At 45.9% G+C, this 22600-nt stretch overlaps 1 long non-coding RNA gene across 2 annotated transcripts in view; it reads left to right on the plus strand.

Annotated features, from left to right (window-relative positions):
- Positions 1–3522, plus strand: part of LOC130357141 (uncharacterized) — a 94294-nt gene extending 90772 nt beyond the window's left edge. For both annotated transcript variants that reach the window (XR_008889119.1, XR_008889118.1), the window contains one exon: positions 3272–3522. This is a non-coding gene — a long non-coding RNA (uncharacterized LOC130357141). The remainder of the gene's footprint in view (positions 1–3271) is intronic.
- Positions 3523–22600: the final 19078 nt, after the last annotated feature.

Raw genomic sequence — 22600 nt, forward strand, 5'->3', positions numbered from 1 at the left:
GTCTTCCAAGACTTTGTAAATGAAATTTTTCGTGATCTTCTATACACCTGTGTTGTGGTTTGCCTGGACGATATTCTGATTTTTTCTGCCAACTTAGAAGAACACCGCCAGCATGTCCGCATGGTTCTTCAGAGACTTCGGGACAATCAACTATATGCCAAAATGGAAAAATATCTCTTTGAATGTCAGTCTCTTCCTTTCCTAGGATACTTAGTCTCTGGCCAGGGACTACAAATGGACCCAGATAAACTATCTGCCGTATTGGATTGGCCACGCCCCTCCGGACTCCGTGCTATCCAACGTTTTTTGGGGTTCGCCAATTATTACAGACAATTTATTCCACACTTTTCCACTATTGTGGCTCCTATCGTGGCTCTAACCAAGAAAAACGCCAATCCTAAGTCCTGGTCTCCTCAAGCGGAAGACGCATTTAAACATCTCAAGTCTGCCTGACCCATCTAAACCCTTCTTATTGGAGGTAGACGCCTCCTCGGTGGGAGCTGGAGCAGTTCTTCTACAAAAAAATTCTTCCGGGCATGCTGTTACTTGTGTTTTTTTTTCTAGGACCTTCTCTCCGGCGGAGAAAAACTACTCCATTGGTGATCGAGAATTACTGGCCATAAAATTGTCGCTTGAGGAATGGAGGCACCTACTGGAGGGATCCAAATATCCAGTTATTATATACACTGACCACAAGAATCTCTCTTATCTCCAGTCTGCCCAACGGCTGAACCCTCACCAGGCTAGGTGGTCGTTGTTCTTTGCCCGTTTTAACTTTGAAATCCATTTTCGCCCTGCTGACAAGAACATTAGGGCCGATGCCCTCTCTCGTTCTTCAGATGCCTCTGAAGTGGAAGCCTCTCCGCAACACATCATTCCTCCGGACTGTCTGATCTCCACTTCTCCAGCTTCCATCAGACAAACTCCTCCAGGGAAGACCTTCGTTTCTCCACGCCAGCGCCTCGGGATTCTCAAGTGGGGACACTCTTCCCACCTCGCAGGCCATGCTTGCATCAAAAAATCCATTCAACTCATCTCTCGATTTTATTGGTGGCCTACTCTGGAGACTGATGTTGTTGATTTCGTGCGGGCTTGTACTGTCTGTGCCCGGGATAAGACTCCTCGCCAGAAGCCTGCTGGTCTCCTTCATCCTCTGCCTGTTCCTGAACAACCTTGGTCACAGATTGGTATGGACTTTATTACTGACTTGCCTTTATCCCGTGGCAACACAGTTGTTTGGGTGGTCGTTGATCGATTCTCCAAGATGGCACATTTTTTCACTCTTCCAGGCCTTCCTTCGGCGCCTCAGTTGGCAAAGAAATTTTTTATACACATTTTTCGCCTTCACGGGTTGCCCACGCATATCGTCTCGGATAGAGGCGTTCAATTTGTGTCTAAATTCTGGAGGGCCCTCTGTAAGCAGCTCAAGATCAAATTAAACTTCTCTTCTTCTTATCATCCCCAATCCAATGGGCAAGTAGAAAGAATTAATCAGGTCCTGGGTGACTATTTGCGACATTTTGTTTCCTCCCGCCAGGATGACTGGGCAGATCTTCTACCATGGGCCGAATTCTCATACAACTTCAGAGTCTCCGAATCTTCTGCTAAATCCCCATTCTTCGTGGTGTACGGCCGTCACCCTCTTCCTCCCCTCCCCACCCCCATGCCCTCTGGTTTGCCCGCTGTTGATGAAGTGACTCGAGACCTTTCCACCATATGGAAAGAAACCCAAAATTCTCTTTTACAGGCTTCATTCCGGATGAAAAAATTTGCTGATAAGAGAAGAACTCCCCCCATTTTTGCTCCCGGAGACAAGGTATGGCTCCCCGCTAAGTATGTCCGCTTTCGTGTCCCCAGTTATAAACTGGGACCACGCTATCTTGGTCCTTTCAAAATCAAGTGCCAGATCAACCCTGTCTCTTACAAACTCCTTCTTCCTCCTTCTCTCCGTATTCCCAATGCCTTCCATGTCTCTCTCCTTAAACCACTCATCCTTAACCGCTTCTCTCCCAAAGTTGTTTCTCCCACTCCAGTTTCCGGTTCATCTGACGTCTTTTCAGTGAAGGAGATTCTAGCATCCAAGACGGTCAGAGGTAAAAGATTCTTTTTGGTTAACTGGGAGAATTGTGGCCCAGAGGAGAGATCTTGGGAACCTGAGGACAACATCCTGGACAAAAGTCTTATCCTCAGGTTCTCAGGCTCCAAGAAAAGGGGGAGACCCAAGGGGGGGGGGGTACTGTTACGCCGAGCGCTCCGGGTCCCCGCTCCTCCCCGGAGCGCTCGCAGTGTTCTCTCATTTGCAGCGCCCCGGTCAGACCTGCTGACCGGGTGCGCTGCGATATTACTCCCAGCCGGGATGCGATTCGCGATGCGGGATGCGCATCTCGGCTCCCGTACCTGACCCGTTCCCCGTCTGTGTTGTCCCGGCGCGCGCGGCCCCGCTCCTTAGGGCGCACGCGCGCCGGGTCTCTGTGATTTAAAGGGCCACTGCGCCACTGATTGGCGCAGCAGGCCTAATCTGTATCCTCACCTGTGCACTCCCTACTTATACCTCACTTCCCCTGCACTCCCTTGCCGGATCTTGTTGCCATTGTGCCAGTGAAAGCGTTTCCTTGTGTGTTCCTAGCCTGTGTTCCAGACCTCCTGCCGTTGCCCCTGACTACGATCCTTGCTGCCTGCCCTGACCTTCTGCTACGTCCGACCTTGCCCTTGTCTACTCCCTTGTACCGCGCTTATCTCAGCAGTCAGAGAGGTTGAGCCGTTGCCGGTGGATACGACCTGGTTGCTACCGCCTCTGCAAGACCATCCCGCTTTGCAGCGGGCTCTGGTGAATACCAGTAGCAACTTAGAACCGGTCCACCGACACGGTCCACGCCAATCCCTCTCTGGCACAGAGGATCCACCTCCAGCTTGCTGAATCGTGACAGTATATTTGTTTATGTGTATAGGTATTAAGATTAAAGGAGTAGTCCACTGGCCAGCGTTCGGAACATTTAGTTCCGAACGCTGTGTGTGTGTTGCGGGGGTCGGCCAAGCCCCCTCGTGACGTCACGCCACCCCCCCCCTCAATGCAAGTCTAAGATGTGCATTGAGGGGGTGTGGCGTGATGTCATGAGGGGGCATGGCTGATCCCCGCAGCGTGCCCACACATCGTTCGGAACTAAATGTTCAGAACACTGGCCAGTGGAGTACTTCATTAAGCCAGACTTTACAATTTACATATTCATCTCACCAAGGTTGCCAACCTACAGTAATTTTCCTTTTCTTTTAGGACAATTTATCTGAAAATCATGGGCAGCCAGTAGCTTAGCGGCAGTGACTATGAAGTGTAAGATGATGATACTGTGGTTACAATCACAATAACCTGCACAAGCTTCTCCAGCTTCAAAAAGAATCATAAGATTTTATTTATGGACACTGGAAATAAGTCCCTTATATTTTGAGCAGTCTAGGAATTTACAGACAGTTGACGAACCTTACATCTTATATTTCTCTCCCATTTTCTCCCCACCCTTCATCTTCTTTTCTCCCCACTCCTTCTGTCTCCTTTCTTCTCTTTCCTTTCTTATACCTGCTCTTGACTTCTCCTCTCTCTCCTGTCTACTCACCTCAATTTCTCCTCTTTATTTACTCTCCTCCTTCCATCCCTATTCCCTTTCCCCCCTAGCTGACCTTTTTCCCTCCTCTCTACTCACCCTTACTCTTGCTTTTCTCCTTCCACTCGTCTCTACTCACTCCTCCCCTCATCCATCTTCCTTCTTATTGCTTATGCTTCCTCATCTCATCTTCTCTTCCTTACTATGCTATTCTTCCTCTCTTCTCCCGTTTACCTCTCTTCTTCTTTCTTTCCTGCTCTCTTTTCCTTTGCTTTTTCCTTCCTCTCATCTCCCCTCTTCTCATCCCTCCCCTTAACTCTCTTCTCCTCTTCCACTTCCCTCCCATCTAGTCTCTTATCTCCCCTCATCTCACTCCCTCTATTGCTGCTTTTTTCCTTCCTCTGATCTCCTCTCCCCTTACCTCTCTTCTCCTCCCCTCTATACCCTTTTATCCATTTTCTTATCCCCTCTCTTCCTTCTTCTTCTCACCCCCATTTGCTTTTCTCCCTTTCTTCTCCTCTCTTCTCCCCTAACCTGTATGCTCCTCTCTGCTCTACCTTTTTATCCATTCTCTTATTCCTTCTCTTCACTCCTCTCCCATGCTTTTCTATTTCCTCTGATCCCTTACCTGTCTTCTTCTCTCTCCTTTGCTTTTTTACCTTCCTCTCTTATCCCCTTTATCTCCATCATGCCTTACTTTGCTTTCTCCTTCTTTACTTCTCCCCTCTCCTCCCTTCACCTTTTTTTCCCTCTCCTTCCTTATCTCTCATCTACTCTCATATCCCCTTTCCTTCTTTCTCCCTTCTCCTCTCTTCTTCTGTCTCTCTCCTCTTCTCTTCTCTCAGCATACAGAAGGGCCACACTCGGAATCTCAGGCCGGATTTTGCCCTGCCAGAAATTCTGAAGTGTGAATCAGGCCTTAAAGGGTTACACCGCTGCTCAGCGTTTGGAACAAACTGTTCCGAACGCTGGAGCCGGCGCCGGGAGCTTGTTACTTCATAGCCCCACCCCTTCATTATGTCACGTCCCACCCCCTCAATGCAAGTCTATGGGAGGGGGTGTGACGGGGGTGTGATGACATCATGAGGGGCGGAGCTATGAAGTCACGAGCTCCCGACACCGGCTCCAGCGTTCGGAACAGTTTGTTCCAAAAGCTGAGCAGCGGAGTACCCCTTTAAGGTCCTTCCATTGACATCAATGGAGCTTTGATTCCACAAGGATTCCAGGCAGAATTTCCACATGGTGTAAAATTTGTAGAATGTTCGCCCATGTTTTCTGGCTTGATTCTGCCTGGAATCTTAGTGTAGTCAAAGCAATATTCCGCAAATTTGCTTATTCTGCTATCGTCATGAACACTTGGAAATGCGAAATGGAGACGGCAATGGATTCCCAAGCAGAATTCGCAGAAACAATAAACAGGTTCATTGCTTATGTAGATGCTGAATTCGGGATTTCCGCCGTGTGCACGGTGCAGCAGAATCCCATTGAATTACACCGTGTGAACATGGCCTGAATCTTCTTCAAATTATTGGTGTGGCAGGGTTTTTGTATGGAGAAGTAGAGGAAATTCAGTGAGGGGTATCAGCACTGTGGACGGACTCTAAATCCTCAGCATCACAATGGGTTCTAACTTCCAGCTAAAAGTAGAAAATCAGACACGCTACATCGTAGACTCCGGTTGTTTTTTGCTTCCCGCCTGTATGATACCTTTACCCGTTTGACATATCTAAGGAGTGGAGTGGGCAGTCTTATCTGTCTCATCCTTCTCTTTTTCCCTCGTAGAGTTGTGTTTACCTAATTAAGAGCTCCTCATAGTCCCCTGCTACTTAATTGTGTCATTTGCCGTAGTTTTGATGGGAAGAACAACCAGCGTCTTTGGTTTCATGCTGGCCCTGTTAAGCCCAGTGGGTTTAGACTCAGGAGAGCTGGCATCAGCCTTCTGCAGTTTGTACAGCACAAAGTGGAATAATTGTTCCCCGAGGACTCAGCCTACTCATCTGCCAATAGGGATTGTTTTTCGTTTGAATAAAAAGCCAGACGGCCATGACTCCGCTGCTGTATATTAACTTGCGGCTTTTTCGCACACTGCCTCGTGCTAGAGATTAGATAACCGAGTGATTCCTACAGCTGTCCTCTTTAACAGCGAGTGAAACTCCTGCCAGTTCCGAACTGACAGCCCTTAATGGCTGCTAAGCATTGCTAAGCTTTGCTATAGCCGCACCAATTACCGACGCACTGTACCAGAAACATTTTACACAGGGTGGCAACACACACACAGAAAGAAAAAAAACAAGCGCGGAGCTGGAAAAAAGTGAGAGCAAAACCTTTAAGTGTTGTTTTTTTTTTTTTCCTTTTTACATTTGCTTTACTTCGACGACTAGGCTGGTATATGCTTTAATTCCTCACAACAGGGGTCCCCAACCCAGTACTCCAGGCCCATCTAACATTACGGGTTTTTTCACTTCCTCCATTGGAATAGAGCGGGGGGAAATTCATATTCTGTAGTATTGGTGGCCTTGAGGACCGGGTTGAGGACCTCTGCCTCACTTCATTCCCTCAAAATCATGGAAGGTGAAAAGGCTTTCCAATAAAAATGAAATTTAACATTTTTGGTTTTGTAACATCATATTAAAAGATTCATTAAAGGGGGTCATCCATTTCGAACAACTAATGGTTATTCTTTGTTATTAGAAAATATGCCGATATACTTTATGTATTAATTCCTCGCAGTTTTCAAGATCGCTGTTTAGTTCCAGGGGGGTTGAACATGCGTCCTGGTCATTTGATGGATACGCGGGTGCAAGAGTCTTTACAGTTACAGTTACGTGCCATCATCACATGACCAAAACAGATTGTTAAGCTTTGGTAGACTTCTATTGGTAGTGGCCTACAGAGAAAAAAGGGGGCCCCTTTGCATATATAAAAATGGGCCTCCTATTATGGTGTCTGATTTTGCCCCCAGGACAGACAGGTCTGGTGTTTATTTCACCTTTGCCTCCCATGACCCATTGGTCAATACCCTCATCCAATAATTTGCTGACAATACAGTTCCCTGGAGAGAGGAGTTCTGCACAGTTTTTTTTTACCAATAGAAAAGGAATAGGACCAACCAGGATGGGGCCCCTCCTCTCCAGTGGCTGCCGCATGGTCTGCCTCTATGATACGTAAACCCTTGCCTACTGAACATAGTTGCCAGCCCTTCTGGAATATCTGGGCATCTCCAAGAAAAGGGGAAGATCTTTCAGGCTTCTGGGAAAGACAAATAAATCTCCTGGATAGTCCATATTTTTAGATAATACTAACCCTTTCCCATTCCTGCACTCCCCTCTTCTTACAGGTGCTGGGAGTGGAGGGAAATGAGAACGGGGTTGAAGGAAAGTAGAGGTGAGGCATCTGGTCTGGGTTCTATAAAGGGATAGTTTGGAGTCTCTTTAAAGGTCTTGGGTCTAGGGAGGGTGAGGCCTGAGGCATTCACTTTTTCAACCACTGGTTCCTCTTCCTCTGACAGATGGCAGCGACAGCACTATGAGGAAGAGGAGAATAATAAATATCGGCGAAAGAGGGGGGCAGGTGGTGGGGAATCACTGGTCTCCGCATTGCTCTCTGTCTGCAATAATGATGTAGGATCATCACTTTTTCCCAATTCAACAAAGCAGATAATGTGAACCGGAGATAACTGGCTCAATCCCACCCCTGGTCTGAGGACTGAAAGCGAGGGGGTCTGGTTTGGGGGCTGTAAAAAGGTTGTGTGTCAGGGGTCTGTATAAAGTGGGGTCTGGTCTGAGGTCTACATTAAGATCTGGTTTGGGGTCTATATTTAGGTAAGGTCTGGTCTGGGCCTGTTTAAAGTACTGGTGGTCTGCATTAAGGGAGGGTCTGGTGTATTATGTCTTTATTAAGGGAGTAGTGGTCTTAGGTCAGTAAGAGGGCTGATCTGTGGGCTGTAGTTTTTTTTTTTTTTTGGGGGGGGGGGCAGTGATGGGGTTTTATTTAGGGTTCTGTATTTAGGGGGTATGATTTGGTCTGGGGTCCATAAATAGAAAGTGTGGAGTCTATTTGGTGTGTGGTCTGTATTTATTTTTGGAGTCTGGTATACAGTCTGTATGTGTTTACGGGGTCTGCGGTGTGGTCTGTATTAATTTTGGGGGTGTATTATTTGCGTTTCAAATGTTGATGGCATGGCCCATATAAAGGGGAGAGGGCTAAAGCTGAAACATTTTGTAGAAAACACTGCACACAGGACTTTTTTCTCACAGTTTAGTCTCCCTGGTATTGGAAATGTATATTGCAAAATTGTATAACGTCATTTTAAATACAATATTGCATAGCTCTGATTTCCAATAATGTGCTGACCCATGGACTCGCTGGGTCTTCCGAGGCAAAGGACAATCTTTGTGTTGTCATTACCTGCCTTATTTACCCAGAATTCCTTATCAGGTTATTTCAAAACCAGCCAACCCATTTAATAGAAAATATCTTGCTGAAGAAAAGTGACGATGAGGGGCAGCACATTTTAGGGTCTTTTTTCCATTGATCTGCTTGGTATCAGCTGCTGTTACATTTCATGACTCATGGGATGAGGACAAACATGTTGACTCTTCTTCGCCTCCATTTGTTGTTCTGTGACAGACCTGAGCAGCTGATTCAGAGTGATGCCAGCAGCCTGACTGGACACAAATGAAGGCATGTACCGTATCTGTGCCAGGAGAGAGATGTGTGTGTGTTGTGCCAAGTATTTCACATTGGTGTGTTAATGTGTGGAACCTTTGGCGCCAGGGTTTAGTAAATACTTGTAGACTCACACAGTCCACACGGATTTCACATTTCCATGTTGCTACATGTTCTTATCCACATGGCATCACATTTTCTATTTCACATCTGTAATATTTCCCATTTATTTCTGTAAGATGGGCTCCTGGGTAAAATACAGTTGTAGTTCATCATATTTAGTGAATCCACATAGTATGAAATAACCAAAAAAACAAACAAACAAAACATCTAGTGCACAAAATATTTACGGACCGCCACCATTAATAAGAGATATCGCTAGTAGAAGCTCAAATATCTGCTATTGGGCAGTCCTTGAAAAATGAAGGAGTACTGTAGTCGTAGGGCTACTATGTATAAATAGTCACTAGATAGACTAGTATATCTCTGCTGCTATGTTGGAAAGTGCAATACCTACTGTTGCAGAATTGAGTACAATGACTGTATGCTGCTATGATATGTGCTATCTATTGCTGCTTGTTGACGCTGCTATCAGGATTTCTGCTGCTATGCTGGAAAGTGCAATACTAATTGCTACAGAACGGAGTGTAATGATGGTATGCTGCTAAGATATGTGCTATCTATTGCTGCCTATGTATGCTGCTATCAAGGCCTTGTACCACTGGGATATACTGACTAGTAGAGTCACTACTGCACTATGACAACCACTATTAATGCTGGAATACGCACCTTATGCATATGAATTATGGTAACATGCACCTTTGTTGAAGGAAGATCAGCAGAAGTGATCTAGTGACTATTTATACATAGCCCTACGACTACAGTACTCCTTCATTTTTCAAGGACTGCCCAATAGCAGATATTTGAGCTTCTACTAGCGATATCTCTTATTAATGGTGGCGGTCCGTAAATATTTTGTGCACTAGATGTTTTGTTTGTTTGTTTTTTTGGTTATTTTATTAGCTACTATTAAAAGTGAAGTTTTAATCATATCTTCAATATAAGGTTCCCTTTCGCTTTATTGAGAATTTTTTTTTGGGAGACCTAAACCTTTAGCTAGAAGCTATATCGAGTATAATCCACATAGTATGACCCTTTAGTGCCATCCCTATACTAGGATTAGGTATCTTAATTCTGCAAGAGTTTCCTATTTTGTGAGGCTGCCCAGCACCATAGCCTGGGCCGTTAAACTTGTCATCAGGGTTCTTAAGCTACCACAATGCAATGGGAACCAGCATGTAAGATCATGGACCACCATGACTTCTTCTCTGTAGACCTGATCTGCTCCACCCCCCACCTCCCCCTCAAGTAAGAACCATGGACAAGAAAGACTCTTGGACCGTGAGCAGTAGACAGAGCGGGCCGCTAACCTCTTGACAAAGCTGCGTCCTGCAGCGAAACATGTTGAGGGGGGCTGAGCTTTGATTTTAAACATCAGTGTTAGCTCCTGTATTGGTTGTACACACTGCAGGTGTACACGGATCATGAATGTTGAGAGTGCTGTATAGCATCTAATACCTCAGGAGCGGAAAAACACTGGGTTTTTAAACCAAATTGTGTGCTTAATTATGAGTTAATAATAAAGTTTTGGGAATATATGGGAAATTGGGTTATTTTTGGGTCACCTAGGTGACCTATAGGAATTGGATACTGATATACTGCACCAAAAATGATTGACTTTTGGGATTAAATGTGCCAAGTTTTGGGTGAGAAGCTCAGTAGTTTATGTAGAGAACCTGATGTGAAAGATGCTTTATCTTCTGTTATGCCGCATGCTGCAAGTGGAAACGATTGCTGTATGTTACCTGCCTGTTTGGGTCTGTTTGCTTGCTGGTAAGACTGTTTGAAGGGTTCCGTTCTTCAACACAAAGGGATTATTTAGGATTTTTATTTCTTCAGCTTTTGAGCCTATGATGCCCAGTTATAATACAGTGTAATTTGCTTCTTTGGTCCTTAAGTACCAGGGAGCAAAGGTGTACCTGTATGCCCTTGGTCCTTAAGGGGTTGAAGAAGCCTGTGAAAAAAGAAAGAAGCAATCTGATTGGTTGCTATTTGCAACTGCACTACTCCTTCCTCTACACAGGTTTTAATAAATCTCCCCCGTACTGTGGTGCAGGTAGGGGTACTAGGTGAGTCCATGATGCCAAGCTACAATACTGTGTAATTCACTTCTGTTACCTCCATGTGGTGCTTTGTCCCATTTCCATGCACAGGACCCACCTCCAGAAGTGCTCTGGTGCAAGTCTTTTTATTTTACTTTTGTGTGCGACCTTTCCCCAGATTTTCCTGCAGCCTGAGACAAGTAGTTATGTGGTGAGGGTGTGATGAGGGCAGATATTATTACCATAGGGGCAGATGGCTTTAACCCCTTGTGTTCGTGATGCCAGTACATGGTTATCCTCTACACCACCCGAGGTATGGCCGCTGGTTCCTGGGCAAGGCGAATAATCGCTCCAATGCAAAGTTACGGAACAACGGCAGCATTACTGAGGCAGACAGATGGAATAGTCTTTACAGCTCAGTTAGGCCCAAGGAGATGACCAGTGACTTAGGAGACTTGTAGTAGACTTGGACTGAATACTGCAGACCCAGGCTGACTTTAGCAGATTTGACTGACTTGACTAGGACTGACTAGACTTCACTCCTGTGACTGCTTACCAGGCTTTGACGTTCACCTGAAGGGGCACTTGGTTGGTGGTAGCGTGGCTGCGTGGTTAGGCTTTGGGTCTCTTCAGGATACCAGACACTCTCAGGTCTTGACTGTTCCTAAGCATGTACTCAAGAGCACTAGCTTGCTTCTCCCTGGGTTTATAAGGGAGTAATTTGGAGGGGTCCTATAGGTCACCACACAAGTCACCTGGTCACTGACACCTTCCCTGGTTACATGTCTTAACAACAGGACTTAAATGCATATACATCTAAATTTACATTTGTATGTACATTAAGATAACTAGAGTCCTGAGGAGTTTGGGGCCTGGGGACTAGGACTGAGTCCACCTGAGAAGGACCATAGATTGTACAGAAGGGCCACTTCTGTACTGGGCCACCACAGTTATCTTTGTGGGTTTTTTTGACTGGTATTTTTCAATGGTATTTACTTATGTTCCTTGTATTTTTTGATTTGTCCTACGTTTTGCTTCTTTTTACACCTGCTTTGAACTGTCGAGATTTTCAGAGCTGAAATCCACCACATTTCATGTGGGAACATTAATAAATTTATAGTTTTTTTAGAGACACTCCCTTTTTTTTCCAGTGGCCACGCCCCTTTTGGGGTTTTCATTTTGGTGCACAACACATACATTATAAAAAACCCTTTATGAAGCCCAGTATGTCATTAGTCACATAGGGGGAGATTTGTCAAAATCTGTGCAGAGAAAATGTTGTCCAGTTGCCCATAGCTGTTACGCCGAGCGCTCCGGGTCCCTGCTCCTCCCCGGAGCGCTCGCGGCGTTCTCCTCTCTGCAGTGCCCCGGTCAGACCCGCTGACCGGGAGCGCTGCACTGACATTCACGATGGGGATGCGATTCGCATAGCGGGACACGCCCGCTCGCGAATCGCATCCCAAGCCACTTAGCCATCCCGGTCCCCGGCTGTCATGTTCTGGCGCGCGCGGCTCCGCTCTCTAGGGCGCGCGCGCGCCAGCTCTCTAAGATTTAAAGGGCCAGTGCACCAGTGAATGGTGCCTGGCCCAATCAATCTAATTAGCTTCCACCTGCTCCCTGTCCATATAACCTCACTTCCCCTTCCCTTTCTGGATCTTGTTGCCTTGTGCCAGAGAAAGCGTTTAGTGTTGTCCAAAGCCTGTGTTCCAGATCTTCTGCTATTGCCATTGACTACGAACCTTGCCGCCTGCCCCGACCTTCTGCTACGTCTGACCTTGCCTCTGTCTAGTCCTTCTGTCCCACGCCTTCTCAGCAGTCAGCGAGGTTGAGCCGTTGCCGGTGGATACGACCTGGTTGCTACCGCCGCAACAAGACCATCCCGCTTTGCGGCGGTGAATACCAGTAGCAACCCTAGAACCGGTCCACCGACACGGTCCACGCCAATCCCTCGCTGACACAGAGGATCCCCATCCAGCTAGACGAATCATAACAGTGGTCCGGCCATGGATCCCGCTGAGGTGCCGCTGCCAAGTCTCGCTGACCTACCCACGGTGGTCGCCCAGCAATCGCAGCAAATTGCCCAACAAGGACAGCAGCTGTCGCAGTTGACCGCCATGTTACAGCAACTTCTGCCACTGCTACAGCAGCAACCATCTCCTCCGTCAGCTCCTGCACCTCCTCCGCAGCGAGTGGCCGCTCCTAGCCTCCGCTTGTCCCTGCCGGACAAATTTGATGGGGACTCTAGACTCTGCCGTGGCTTCCTGTCTCAATGTTCCCTACATATGGAGATGTTGTCGGACCAATTTCCTACAGAACGGTCTAAGGTGGCGTTCGTAGTTAGTCTTCTGTCTGGAAAGGCCTTGTCTTGGGCCACACCGCTCTGGGACCGCAATGATCCTGCCACAGCCACAGTCCAGTCCTTCTTCGCTGAAGTCCGTAGTGTCTTCGAGGAACCAGCCCGAGCTTCTTCTGCCGAGACTGCCCTGCTGAACCTGGTCCAGGGTAATTCTTCAGTAGGCGAGTACGCCATCCAATTTCGTACTCTCGCCTCCGAATTATCTTCGAATAACGAGGCCCTCTGCGCGACCTTTAAAAAAGGCCTATCCAGTAACATCAAGGATGTGCTGGCCACACGAGAGATTCCTGACAACCTGCATGAACTTATCCAATTGGCCACCCGCATTGACATGCGTTTTTCTGAAAGACACCAGGAGCTCCGCATGGAAAAAGACCTTGATCTCTGGGCACCTCTCTCACAGTATCCTTTGCAATCTACCCCTGTGCCTCCCGCCGAGGAGGCTATGCAAGTGGATCGGTCTCGCCTGACCCATGAAGAGAGGACTCGCCGTAGGGATAAAAATTTATGTCTGTAGTGTGCTAGTACCGAACATTTCTTGGTGGATTGCCCTATTCATCCTCCATGTCTGGGAAACGCACGCACCCAGTTCACGTGGGTGTCTCTTGGTACGAAGTCTGCTTCTCCACGTCTCATTGTGCCCGTGCGGATTTCTCCTTCTGCCAACTCCTCCTTCTCAGCCGTGGCCTTCTTGGACTATGGTCCTTCTGGAAATTTTATTCTGGCCTCTTTGGTTAATAGGTTCTGCATCCCGGTGACCCGTCTCATCAAGCCGCTCTACATTTCTTCGGTCAACGAAGTGAAGTTGGACTGCACTGTGCGTTACCGCACAAAGCCCTTGCTTATGAGCATTGGTCTGCATCACGAGAAAATTGAATTTTTCGTCCTGCCCAACTGAACCTCTGAAGTCCTCCTCGGTCTGCCATGGCTCCAGCATCAATCTCCCACCCTTGACTGGATCACCGGGGAGATCAAGAATTGGGGTCCTGCTTGCCGCAAGAAATGCCTCATTTCTGCTCCCAGTCCCGTCTGTCGGGCCGTGCCTCCTCATAGTCCCCGTCCTGGTGACACTCTGCCCCGTGACAAGCTTCACCCTCTGCCCCCCCTCCCCATTCCCACTTCTTCTGGATTACCGGCCGCTGATGTAGCTACCCAGGACTTTTTTTTGTTCCGGAAGGAAACTCAAGTGGCGCCCCCTATGTTCTCTTCTCATTTGAAGGGACAAGGAGACAAAAAGAGGGGGAGACCTAAGGGGGGGGGTACTGTTACGCCGAGCGCTCCGGGTCCCTGCTCCTCCCCGGAGCGCACGTGGCGTTCTCCTCTCTGCAGCGCCCCGGTCAGACCCGCTGACCGGGAGCGCTGCACTGACATTCACGATGGGGATGCGATTCGCATAGCGGGACGCGCCCACTCGCGAATCGCATCCCAAGCCACTTACCCGTCCTGGTCCCCGGCTGTCATGTTCTGGCGCGCGCGGCCCCGCTCTCTAGGGCGCGCGCGCGCCAGCTCTCTAAGATTTAAAGGGCCAGTGCACCAGTGATTGATGCCTGGCCCAATCAGTCTAATTAGCTTCCACCTGCTTCCTGTCCATATACCTCACTTCCCCTTCCCTTCCTGGCCGGATCTTGTTGCCTTGTGCCAGAGTAAGCGTTTAGTGTTGTCCAAAGCCTGTGTTCCAGATCTTCTGCTATTGCCATTGACTACGAACCTTGCCGCCTGCCCCGACCTTCTGCTATGTCTGACCTTGCCTCTGTCTAGTCCTTCTGTCCCACGCCTTCTCAGCAGTCAGCGAGGTTGAGCCGTTGCCGGTGGATACGACCTGGTTGCTACCGCCGCAGCAAGACCATCCCGCTTTGCGGCGGGCTCTGGCGAATACCAGTAGCAACCCTAGAACCGGTCCACCGACACGGTCCACGCCAATCCCTCGCTGACACAGAGGATCCACATCCAGCTAGCCGAATCATAACAATAGCAACCAATCAGATCACTTCTTTCATTTTTCAGAGGCCTTTTCAAAAATGAAAGAAGCGATCTGATTGGTTGCTATAGGCAACTCAGCAACTTGCTTATGTGCGACTTATTTATCAACTGCTTTCCTGTTGATAAATTTCTTTCACATAAGCAATTTTTTTTTAATGCTTTGTTAGTGGCTTTTTCTGCTCTATGTCTGAGCTGGAGTAAATTTAGTAGTTTTTTTCATGTAATGCGACTTTTTTGCGACTTCCGCACTTGATAAATTTCTGACCAGTGCAAGTCAAAAATCACTTTTTGCTTTGGTAAGCAAGATTTTTATTTTTTGCTTAGGACACTGCACAATCAAAAATTCAAAACAGTCGTAGAAAAAAGAGAGTAGTCGCAAGTGTGACTTTTTTGCACCAATTTTAAGCAAAAAAAAACTACTAAATGCTTTGATAAATGTCCCCCCAGGTGACTCATGACATATTCTCTCAGGCTGCATGGAATGCTGGGAAAGGTAAGAGACGACAGTAAAGTAAAAAGACTTGAACTACTACACTTCAGAATGTGGGAAAAAGGGACAAAGCACCACACGGAGGTAACAGAAGTGAATTACACAGTATTGTAGCTTGGCATCATGGACTCACCTAGTCCCCTACCTGCACCACAGTACGGGGGAGATTTATTAAAACCTGTGTAGAGGAAGGAGTAGTGCAGTTGCAAATAGCAACCAATCAGATTGCTTCTTTCTTTTTTCACAGGCTTCTTTAACCCCTTAAGGACCAAGGGCATACAGGTACACCTTTGCTCCCTGGTACTTAAGGACCAAGGGCGTACCTGTACGCCCGTGGGAATTTTGGTCCCTGACGCGCGCCGGGGACCGGACGGGGGTGACTGCTGATATCTATCAGCAGGCACCCCACGCAAATGCCCAGGGGGGTCATCAGACCCCCCCATGTCGGCGATCGCCGCAAATCGCAAGTGAATTCACACTTGCGATTTGCGGCTATTCCGGGTCATACGGGTTTATGGTGACCCGGTGACCCGGAATATAAGGGGGATTGCGGTTGTCCAAGACACCCAGAATCCCCCTGAAGGGATAGGAGTGAGGTGGCAGGGGTGCCACCCCTCCTATCCCTGCTATTGGTGGTCTAGACGCGACCACCAATAGCAGATCGGGGGCGGGGGGCTTTACTTTCGATTTCCCCGTTCTGCCCACCCACAATAGGCAGGGCAGAACGGGGAACCGACAGAAGACCGGCGCCGACGTCCACTTACCCCGCGGGCGAGGCTGCGGGTGACCATCGGTGGAGGAGATCGGAGTCCGGCGATGTCGTGCGGCTGGCTCCCTGGATCCGACGGAAGCCGGTAAGTTGCCTAGTAACGTCTGTAGGGTACAGTTTGAGACCACTATACAGTGGTCTCTAATAGTGTTGAGCGGCATAGGCCATATTCGAATTCGCAAATATTCGCGAATATATGGACGAATATTCGTCATATATTCGCGAATATTCGCATATTCGTTATATTCTCGTTTTATTTTCGCATATGCGAACATTCGCGTATGCGAAAATTAACATATGTGAATATTAGCACATACAAAATTAACACACGCGAAAATTCGCATATGCGAAAATTAGCATATGCAAATTTTCGCGCGCCAGTCTCACACAGTAGTATTAGAGCCTTCTTTACACCACACAAGCTGGAAGCAGAGAGGGGTGATCACTGTGATGTGTACTGTGAAGAAAAAAAAACAAAAAAAAAAAGAATATTCGTAATTACGAATATATAGCGCTATATTCGCGAAATTCGCGAATATGCGATATTCGCGAATAATATTCGAATTGCGAATATTCGCGAGCAACACTAGTCTCTAAACTGTAACCATCCAGATATTAGAAACTACAACTCCCAGCATGCCCAGACAGCTGTTTGGGCATGCAGGGATTTGTAGTTTTGCAACAGCTGGAGGGCCCCAGTTTAGAGATCACTGGCAGTGATCTCTTACTGTGGCCCCCCAGATGTTGCAAAACTGCAACTCCCAGCATGCCCAAATAGCAGTTTGCTGTCTGGGCATGCTGGGATTTGTAGTTTTGCAACAGCTGGAGGTCCACAGTTTGGAGATGTCTAAATTGTAGCCCTACAGATGTTGCAAAACTGCAAATCCCAGCATGCCCAAACAGCAAACAGCTGTCTCGGCATGCCGGGAGTTGTAGTTGTGTACCTCCAGCTGTTGCATAACTACATGCCCTTTGGCAATCAGTACATGCTGGGAGTTGTAGTTTTGCAACAGCTGGAGGCACACTGGTTGGTAAATACTGAGTTAGGTAACAGAACCTAAATGAAGTTTTTCCAACCAGTGTGCCTCCAGCTGTTGCAAAAGTATAACTCCCAGCATGCACTGTCTGTCAGTGCATGCTGGGAGTTGTAGTTTTGAAACAGCTGGAGGTTTGCCAGGGTACATTCACACAGGCAGGTTTACAGTGAGTTTCCTGCTTCAAGTATGAGCTGCGGCAAATTTTTCGCAGCAGCGCATACTGCTAGCGGTAAGCTCACTGTAAACCGCCGCCAGTGTGAATGTACCCTAAAAACACTACACTACACTAACACAAAATAAAGGGTAAAACACTACATATACACCCCCGTACACTGTCCCCCCAATAAAAATGAAAAACGTATTGTACGGCAGTGTTTCCAAAACGGAGCCTCCAGCTGTTGCAAAACAACAATTCCCAGCATTTCCGGACAGCCACTGACTGTCCAGGCATGCTGGGAGTTTAGCAACAGCTGGAGGCACCCTGTTTGGGAATCACTGGCGAAGAATACCTCTATGTCCACCCCTGTGCAATCCCTAATTTAGTCCTCAAATGCGCATGGCGCTCTCTCACTTCGGAGCCCTGTCGTATTTCAAGGAAACAGTTTAGGGCCACTTATGGGGTATCTCCGTACTCAGGAGAAATTGCACTACAAATTTTGGGGGGCTTTTTCTCCTTTTACCCCTTATGAAAAAGAAAAGTTGGGGTCTACACCAGCCTGTTAGTGTAAAAAAAAAAATAATTTACACTAACTTGCTGGTGTTGTCCTTTTACTTTTTATTTTCACAAGAGGTAAAAGGAAAAAAAAAAAAAAAAAGTTGTAACACAATTCCTTCCGAGTACAGAAATACCCCAAATGTGGGCGTAAAATGCTCTGTGGGCGCACAACAAGGCTCAGGAGTGAGAGCCCATGTACATTTGAGGCCTAAATTGGTGATTTGCACAGGGGTGGCTGATTTTACAACGGTTCTGACATAAACGCAAAAAAATAAATACCCACATGTGACCCCATTTTGAAAACTACACCCCTCACGTAATGTAATAAGGGGTACAGTGAGCATTTACGCCCCACAGGTGTCTGACAGATTTTTTGGAACAGTGGTCCGCGAAAATGAAAATTTAAATTTTTCATTTGCACAGCCCACTGTTCCAAAGATCTGTCAAATGCCAGTGGGGTGTAAATGCTCACTGCACCCCTTATTAAATTCTGTGAGGGGTGTAGTTTCCAAAATGGGGTCACATGTGGGGTGGGGTCCACTGTTCTGGCACCACGGGGGGCTTTGTAAACACACATGGCCCCTGACTTTCATTCCAAACAAATTGCCTTTTCAAAAGCTTAATGACGCTCCTTCTCTTCTGAGCATTGTAGTGCGCCAGCAGAGCACTTGATGTCCACACATGGGGTATTTCCATACTCAGAAGAGATGGGGTTACAAATTTTGTGGGTAATTTTATCGTATTACCGCTTGTAAAAATGTAAAATTTTGGGAAAAACCAGCATTTTAGTGAAAAAAAAATGTTTTTTTTCATTCATCCAAAATCCCATTGTAGCTCCCTCCCTTCTGAGCCCTCTACTGCGCCTGCCGAACACTTGACATACACATATGAGGTATTTTCTTACTCGAGAGAAATTGGGTTACAAACTTGGAGAGGATTTTTTTCCTTTTACCTCTTGTAAAAATTCAAAAACTTGGTCTACAAGAACATGCGAGTGTAAAAAATGAAGATTTTGAATTTTCTCCTTCACTTTGCTGCTATTCCTGTGAAACACCTAAAGGGTTAACACACTTACTGAATGTCATTTTGAATACTTTGAGGGGTGCAGTTTTTATAATGAGGTCATTTATGGGGTATTTCTAATATGAAGGCCCTTCAAATCCACCTTAAACCTGAACTGGTCCATGAAAAATTCAGATTTTGACAATTTGGTGAAAAATTATAAAATTGCTGCTGAACTTTGAAGCCCTCTGGTGTCTTCCAAAAGTAAAAACATGTCAACTTTATGATGCAAACATAAAGTAAACATATTGTATATGTAAATCAATATATAATTTATTTAGAATGTCTATTTTCCTTACAAGCAGAGAGCTTCAAAGTTAGAAAAATGCAAAATTTTAAATTTTTTCATCAAATTTTGGAATTTTTCACCAAGAAATGATGCAAGTATCGACAAAATGTTACCACTAACATAAAGTAGAATATGTCACGAAAAAACTGTCTCGGAATCAGAATGAAAGGTAAAAGCATTCCAGAGTTATTAATGCTTAAAGTGAAAGTGGTCAGATGTTCAAAAAACGCTCTGGTCCTACAGTGAAAATTGGCCTGGTCCTTAAGGGGTTAAAATTGAAAGCAGTGATCTGATTGGTTGCTATGGGCAACTGCTCCACTCTTCCTCTGCACAGGTTTTGATAAATCTCCCCCTATGTGTATACAGATACTTTCTTCTAATCTCTTTCATCACTGTTCTTATGGTTTTTGGCAGCCTTTTTTTCTTTTTTTCAGGTTAAAGGGGTACTCTTGTGGAAAACTTTTTTTTTTCAATCAACTGGTGCCAGAAAGTTAAACAGATTTGTAAATTACTTCTATTAAAAGAAATCTTAATCCTTCCAGTACTTATTAGCTGCTGAATACTACAGAGGAAATTATTTTCTTTTTTGGAACACAGTGCTCTCTGCTGACATCACAAGCACAGTGCTCTCTGCTGACATCGATGTCCATTTTAGGAACTGTACAGAGTAGCATATGTTTGCTATGGGGATTTTCTCCTACTCAGGACAGTTCTTAAAATGGACAGAGATGTCAGCAGAGAGCACTGTGCTTGTGATTCAGCAGAGAGCTCTGTGTTCCAAAAAGAAAAGAATTTCCTCTGTAGTATTCAGCAGCTAATAAGTAATGGAAGGATTAAAAAATTTTTTTATAGAAGTAATTTACAAATCTGTTTAGCTTTCTGGCACCAGTTGATTTAAAAAAATAAATAAATAAATAATGTTTTCCACCGGAGTACACCTTTAACCCCTTGGGGACGGAGCCCATTATGACCCTAAGGATGGGAGCATTTTTGCAAATCTGACCACTGTCACTTATGTATTAATAACTCTGGGATGCTTTTACGTATAAATTTGATTCCGAGAATGTTTTTTCGTGACATATTCTAATTTATGTAAGTGGTAAATTTTTGTCGATACTTGAATCATTTCTTTGCATTTTTCTAACTTTGAAGCTCTCTGCTTAAGGAAGGAAGGAAAATAGATATACCAAATAAATTATATGTTGATTCACATATACAATATGTCTACTTTATGTTTGCATCATAAAGTTGACAAGTTTTTACTTTTGGAAGACACCAGAGGGCTTCAAAGTTCAGCAGCAATTTTCCAATTTTTCGCAAAATTTTCATAATCGGTATTTTTAGGGACCAGTTCAGGTTTGAAGTGGATTTGAAGGGTCTTCTGGTTAGAAATACCCCATAAATGACCCCATTATCAAAACTGCACCCCTCAAAGTATTCAAAATGACATTCAGTAAGTGTGTTAACCCTTTAGGTGTTTCACAGGAATAGCAGCAAAGTGAAGGAGAAAATTCAAAATCTTCATTTTGTACACTCGCATGTTCTTGTAGACCCAGTTTTTGAATTTTTACAAGGGATAAAAGGAAAAAAATCCTCTTAAAATTTGTAACCCAATTTCTCTCGAGTAAGAAAATACCTCATATGTGTATGTCAAGTGTTCGGCGGGTGCACTAGAGGGCTCAGAAGCGAAGGAGCAACAATGGGATTTAGGAGAGTGAGTTTTTCTGAAATGGTTTTTGGGGGGCATGTCCCATTTAGGAAGCCCCTATAGTGCCAGGACAGCAAACCCCCCCACATGGCATACTATTATGGAAACGACACCCCTCGAGGAACGCAACAAGGGGTACGGTGAGCCTTAACACCCCACAGGTGTTTGACAACTTTTTGTTAAAGTCGGATGTGTAAATGAAAAAAAAAAATTTTTCACTAAAATGCTGGTTTTTCCCCAAATTTTACTTTTTAAAAAGGGGTAATAGGAGAAAATACCCCCCAAAATTTGTAACCCCATTTCTTCTGAGTATGGAAATACCCCATGTTTGGACGTCAAGTGCACTGCGAGCGAACTACAATGCTCAAAAGAGAAGGAGCGCCATTGAGCTTTTAGAGAGATAATTTGTTTGGAATGGAAGTCGGGGGCCATGTGCATTTACAAAGCCCCCCGTGGTGCCAGAACAGTGAACCCCCCCACATGTGACCCCATTTTGGAAAATACACCCCTCATGGAATGTAATAAGGGGTACAGTGAGCATTTACACCCCACTGGCGTTTGACAGATCTTTGGAACAATGGGCTGTGCAAATGAAAAATTACATTTCTCATTTTCACTGACCACTGTTCCAAAAATCTGTCAGACACCTGTGGGGCGTAAATGCTCACTGTACCCCTTATTACATTCCGTGAGGGGTGTAGTTTCCAAAATGGGGTCACATGTGGGTATTTATTTTTTTGGGTTTATGTCAGAACCGCTGTAAAATCAGCCACCCCTGTGCAAATCACCAATTTAGGCCTCAAATGTACACAGTGCGCTCTCACTCCTGAGCCTTGTTGTGCGCCCCCAGAGCATTTTACGCCCACATATGGGGTATTTCTGTACTCGGGAGAAATTGCGTTACAAATTTTGGGGTCTTTTTTTCCTTTTACCTCTTGTGAAAATAAAAAGTAAAGGGCAACACCAGCATGTTAGTGTAAACATTTTTTTTTTTACACTAACAGGCTGGTGTAGACCCCAACTTTTCCTTTTCATAAGGGGTTAAAGGAGAAAAAGCCCCCCAAAATTTGTAGTGCAATTTCTCTCGAGTGCGGAAATACCCCATATGTGGCCCTAAACTGTTTCCTTGAAATACGACAGGGCTCCGAAGTGAGAGAGCGCCATGCGCATTTGAGGACTAAATTAGGGATTGCATAGGGGTGGATATGGGGGTATTCTACACCAGTGATTCCCAAACAGGGTGCCTCCAGCTGTTGCTAAACTCCCAGCATGCCTGGACAGTCAGTGGCTGTCCGGAAATGCTGGGAGTTGTTGTTTTGCAAGAGCTGGAGGCTCCGTTTTGGAAACACTGTCGTACAATACGTTTTTCATTTTTATTGGGGGGGACAGTGTAAGGGGGTGTATATGTAGTGTTTTACTCTTTATTATGTGTTAGTGTAGTGTAGTGTTTTTAGGGTACATTCGCACTGGCTCTTGCAAAACTACAACTCCCAGCATGCACGGTCTGTCAGTACATGCTGGGAGTTGTAGTTTTGCAACAGCTGGAGGCACACTGGTTGGAAAACCTTCAGTTAGGTTCAGTTACCTAACTCAGTATTTTCCAACCAGTGTGCCTCCAGCTGTTGCAAAACTACAATTCCCAGCATGTACTGATCACAGAAGGGCATGCTGGGAGATGTAGTTATGCAACAGCTGGAGGTACGCAACTACAACTCCCAGCATGCAGTGATTTCCAAACTGTGGACTTCCAGATGTTGCAAAACTACAA

This window comes from Hyla sarda, chromosome 2 (genome assembly GCF_029499605.1).
Source record: "Hyla sarda isolate aHylSar1 chromosome 2, aHylSar1.hap1, whole genome shotgun sequence".
In the NCBI taxonomy this organism is placed as follows: Eukaryota; Metazoa; Chordata; class Amphibia; order Anura; family Hylidae; genus Hyla; species Hyla sarda.